A 5,907-nucleotide genomic window follows, 5' to 3' on the forward strand; every position below is an offset into this window, starting at 1 on the left:
CTCTCTTCTCCCAGGGGGAGGGTGGGGCTGGGCCTTGCGTCCCCGCAGGCTCTTCGGCCGGAGTGCCCGGGCGGCCGCCGTCCTCCGGGCCTGGTAGCACTGTGGGAGCCCCCCCCCGACACGCGTATACACGCACACGTGCTCACGCAGCTGCACACACACTCGCATGTACACACTGCCTCTCCGTCCCCTGCCCCGTAAGCCGGTGGCATCTCGTGGGGCATCCCAAGCCTTGCACCCAGGGTGCCCACGTGGGCAGTGATCGGGAGCTGTGCTTTCAAACCTGGCTCGAGCTCGGGTGGGCTGCATCCCACTCCCCCCCCCCCCGGGCCTTGACAGCTGCCACCTGCCAAAGCTCTTGCCTCTCAGAAACCACCGCCAGTGTCTCTGGGTCCGTCTGGACTGCAAATTGGCACAGCTGACTCCTTTCTCTCATCTCTTTCCAACTGTAGAGATGGGGGAAAAGAGAGTGGATCTGATCTGACTTGGCCTGTGGGGCCTTCCCTATTGTGAATGAGTGGACAGTAGGCTAAATCAATGGATTTGGGGGCTTTTGTACTGATTCTCCAAATAAGGAAGAAAAAAAACGGGGGGAGGGGAGCAGAAGGGGGATAACAAGATCTTTGGAGGTCTGGTTTGTGGTAGCGCCGTTGATACTACTGTATCTGTGTGTGTCTCTGTGTGTGCTTGGGGTGGTTGGGATGCATTTTGGAATGTTATATCTGTTATGTCATGGGTTGGACTCATTAACAAATCAAAATCTTGTTTGAAGGTTGACAGGAGGGTGCTAGAGCCAATACGGAAGATGAGCGAAGGTGGCAGTAATCCAGTAGTGGCAGTAATCCAGTATCAACTGGCTATGGCGGGCTGTTATAGAAATCCTGCAAATGGCACTTTTTATTTAGCAAATCCCATTGATTTTTGGTATTAAAAGCACTGCTGTTTCATATAGGAACAACCAGCTCTGAGCTTTCCACATCTCATTAAATACTAGTTACACTAATACTTAGAATGTGCCCTAGGCCTTGTAATGGCGCTGTGGGAGCTCCTTGAGCAGGTTTGAAACTGAGAGGACCTGGTTGGTTTCAGAGCTGCTCCAGCCTGGGCAGTTTTTGACTGGGTTCATTTGGCAGTTAGAAATAAATTGTATATAGATTAGTGTGCATGTGACTCAATGGTGATGAGAATTTGAGTACGGGAATAGGACTGAAAGAAAGGAGAAAATGAATATATGGGGAAGAAGAGAATGAAAGTAAGTGAGGCGGTTAGAAAGCCATTGAGTCGGGGAGAGTGATGCTGACAGCAGCAGGGGCATATAGATGCAGAAAAAAGAATAGGCCAGGAAACAAAACAGGTAAAGTCCAGACTGAGCACGTGGTCTGCTCATATCACTGGTGATATGACAGTGTGACTGAAGTGCCTGCTATAATTGAAGCATTATGGATGCTTTGATGGACTGTCAATGAAAGTTTCAGGTTATAACCCATGATTTTCTTCAGAAAATGTCAAAGGCCTCATGGTTGAAAACATTCTGCATCCTAAAAGACAGCTTATGGTGCAGAAACATGTTACATGGCAGAGTGGTTAAGGTGTTTCGCTACAGCTTCAGCGGTGTATATCTGAGCTTCATTCTAGACTTCTGCCAAAAGCCATACCTAATTGCCCTAGCTGTAAATGAGTACCTGGTCCTTTGACTGAGGAGTCAAAGACAGATGGAAGCAATGCTCCTTTGTGTTCTGTTAGCCCCAGGAACTGCTGTACCTTAACCAAGCCAGGCTGATAGGGAGTCTAGCCTGGAAATGACCTCTCTCCTTGATTTATTCAGATAAATGTTTTAGGATCACTGGGTTAGTGATAGGAGAAATTGCATGTAGAAAAAAAAATATAGAAGAGCTTTCACTTTTAATAGTGACCGTGTTATATATTCTCTTGATTACAAGTTGTGGCCCCCAAAAAATGACCAAAAATAAGGTGTAACGCTCAAACTTTGTGTAAAACTGGCCCCCAAGTTGAAACAGTTTAGAACTATTTAAATTAAAAGCTTTGTCATCTTTGGTGTTATACAAAGCTTCTGCAAGAAATATATTTGAAACTACTCTTTCTTCACAGAAGTCATGAAATATTTATATTCCAAAAGAATGTGCACCGTATAAAATGTTCTTGTTTAATATGAATTAGCCTTAATTAAAAATGTTCTATTTAAGATTAATAAACCATATGACCTTTGCTTTTATTACTGATATGATCAGGGCACTAGTTATCCTTGCTGGTAACTGTTGTTACTAGGGCTGCACCAATAAAGATTTTCTTGGCCGGTACCGATAGCTGATGATTAACCAACCATATTGACCAATGCCAATCTGATAACCGATATATAGTAATAGTTAAAGGCATTTTAAATTACTGACATAAATAAACCTTTTTTATTTAAAGCTTTGCAGAGCAACTCAAAACATTGTATTGGGCATTCTGCGGCCCAGGAGCCACCTTCTGCCTGCTTTGGCCCTTGATGAGGAAGGCAATGACCACCTTATTCCCATGCACATCACCCCCTCACCCAGGGTACCTACCCGCAGCCCCAGTCCCCACATAGCCCATACAGTCTTTCCTGGCCGATGGGGCAGACCCTTACGCGGACAGTGGCACTGAGCAAATCTGGAGCCTGAAACCCTGCTGGTGCCTCAGTGCCGATGGGCCCATGCAGCTGAACTCCCATGGCCACCAGGGAGAAGCCACTTTTGCAAAGCTGCTTGGTGCCTGGCGGAGTGAGATGTCCCTTGCATGGGTCCTTACCCTGCCCCTACACAACCGAACGTCTCTGCAGCAGCCCCAGTGCTCAGGCCTCTGCTGCGCACGTGGTATTAATGATCCTTTTGTTGCTGAGTGCTGTGCCCTGTGGCCGCTCCCTGGTACCCTTCCCCTTCTCGCTGCTCACCAGGACCTGTAGTCTCCTGTGGGCTTCGGCTTACAGCAGGGCGTGGGTCCAAACTACACTCGCCAGGGTGTTCCAGGTACGCGATAATAATTATCAGCTGCAACGACCAAAAAAAGCCGATAGCCAATAACGTCACTTCTCCTTTTATCGGTGCCTATCTGATAGCCAACCAATATATCGATGCACCCCTAGTTGTTACTAACAACTGATAAATTACAGATTCAAGGTTGGTTTTTTAGAGGGCTTGGAATTATACATGCATGCCTACAGTCGGAGAAGGTGTCTGTACTTTGATGGTGCTGTTCCCAAGTTTACGATGGAAACAGTGTGCCATACCAGTAAACCCTTCTAGTATAAATGCTGTTTATACTGACAAGGTGCTTTTATCGGTATATTATGTTTGCGTGGTAGTGAAATAAGCTCTGTTGACCAAAGCATCTATATGTCAGTATAGCTGTGGATACTCTAGGACAGGGCTTCTCAGTCCCTAGGCTGCAGCCCAGTGCTGGGCCACGGCAAGTCAGCTGCCAGTCCACAGCACGGTCAGCTGCTGGACCAGAAGTGGCCGTGGACCGGCAAACTGTGATGCCCCAGAGTCAGGCGGAGAGCCCGCGGCTCCTTCTGCAGGGCCCGCAGCAGCGCAGGGGTTGGCCCACCCTCCTACCCAGGGGTGGGGGTATCCTTACCTGTCTTCCGGCTGGAAAGTCTTGCCGCGGTTGGCTGTGACTGCTGTGCCACGGTTTGCCAAGCCTCAACCGCTTCCAGGCTGCGGTTTGCCGGGCCATGGCATAAAAACTTTGGGAACTCCATCTCTAGGATTTTGTTGTTGTTGCTGTTGGAAGGGAAATATTGCAAAAGAAACCCTCATCCATAATTGACATTATTATGCTGACAGATATTTCTTAGTAAGTCTGGCCTGTAACATCTATTTTATTAAGGTGTATCATCTTGCATCACTGTAAAATTCTAGTTATGGTGGAACTAAAAAAAACCAAAACTGTGTTCACAGACCAGAATAACTGTTCACATGATGTTGTTCCCTGTGGAACTTAAATATTTTTTTGTTATAAGAATTGTAATAATGCTGCACATATTTGCCCATATATATTACCCAACCTGGCACAGAGAGAAGAAACTAAAATCTAATTACCTGTTGGAATTATAGTTTCTCAGCTCTGTTGAGTAAATGTAAGGCTACTCCTCAGGGCTCCTGCTTCCTCATTTTGTGCTCGTGTAATCTAGGAAGCTGTCCTTTGGAAATCTTGTTTAGTAACACGTGTGGAAGGAAAAAGGAAACTGAGGAAATTTATTTTTCAACGAGACACATCAGAGTTAGAAAAGGCTACAAGGAAAAATCAAGGACATCATTCTTATCTGTCAGGTATCTATCTTTGTTAAGGCTTGCTCACTCTTATTTCTCAAGTATTTGATCAGTATATACCAATACTGAGAGAGAGCTTGTGTTTTGGGCACTGTCATGGTGCTTGTTCTACTAATGACTCTGACATTTCAGCATATTACCATCATTTGACAGTTCATGTAGGCTGTCCACCTGGACAATTAATAAAGTCATACAGTCAGTAAAGGGCAAGCACATTAGTAAATGGCCACAATGGGGTTACAGGAATTGCTGCTTCCTGATAAATTGCTCTAAATCTCATTTTTGGCTGACCAGTTATTTTGGGTTTGAGCCTTATGGTTCATGGCGGCATCTTTCCTACCATATACAACAATCACTGCTTTGATAAGGTCATTTTCTCTGTCTCATATTAGATGAGAATCTATCTAGTTATGTATAATCTACTTTAGTTAGTCTATAAAGTGCAAATCTACCCTGCCTTCTCCTTGATTTAAAACTAACACAACTAACTACATCTCTGTAGTTATGTGGGTCAAACTTTTGGTATAAAGCAGTCTTAGCCCTACTGGGATTCTTGTCCCATCTCCTTAGAGTAATGATTTCTCAACCATTCCACATTAGGACTGCCCACATTAAACTTTGTTTTTTTAAACAGATGATCCTGTTTTGAGCATGAGAGTTGGATTAAATACTATATTGAGAGTCTTTCCAGCCTTATTCTCTGTTCTAATTCTCACCTGGAATATGTGAGGAAATGCTTTTTTCTCTTCTAGTTTTAGGCTTGCTTCCTGTTGATCGAAGATTACAAGTAGGACCTCGACATTTACAATACAGTACCTTTTTATAGGGGACTTTTGCGCAAATAATAGCAGTTTTATGGTATTAGACATATAAACATATGCCTCTTCTGATAAATCAACTCAATTAAAAAAAAGGAAACAACTTTGGGATACTGTAATTAAACAACAAAATAATATGCAACTTCAGGAACAGGAAGGACCTAGATGTTTTGAAGCAATGCGATATCTTGTTTACAGCACATTAAATCATAATCCATTTTCAGAATAGACAGTTTTGTAGTTCTTTCGATATGAAAACCCATATCTCTTCTGTGTTCAGTTTCTTCAGGGTTTTTTTTCCTTCCCACCTGGTTGTCATGGAGTCTTCCTGCTCTGGACTTTAGGCTTGCTATGAGGATAATGATCAAGATTACCATCAATGGCGATGCATAGGGGGTGTACGTGCACGCCTTGAGAGCACTGTTGCACCCCCAAACAGCTAGCATTTCCGGGCAGAGGGGAAAGGTGAGAGTGCCGGTGCACCCCCTGACAGCCAGCATTTCCATCCAGAGGGGACAGATGAGAGCACTGGTGCCTGCCCCCCCCCCAAGAGCTCCGGCTAGGGAGTGGGGATGCCAGGAGAAGCAATCCCCATGGCCGATTGCACTCTCCCAAAAGTGCCAGCGGTGTGTTTGGAAGTGCCAGTGGTGCACTGCTGCTACTTCTGGCTCAGCATGATCAGCTGCGGGGGGACTCCCTCCCCACCCTCCCTCCCCTGGTCGCTGACTGGCAACTGTGGGGGGCAAGTGCCCCCCCCCCCCCCCGGGGGCCCC

The sequence above is a fragment of the Alligator sinensis genome, unplaced genomic scaffold (assembly GCF_000455745.1).
Source record: "Alligator sinensis unplaced genomic scaffold, ASM45574v1 scaffold178_1, whole genome shotgun sequence".
NCBI classification, from domain to species: domain Eukaryota; kingdom Metazoa; phylum Chordata; order Crocodylia; family Alligatoridae; genus Alligator; species Alligator sinensis.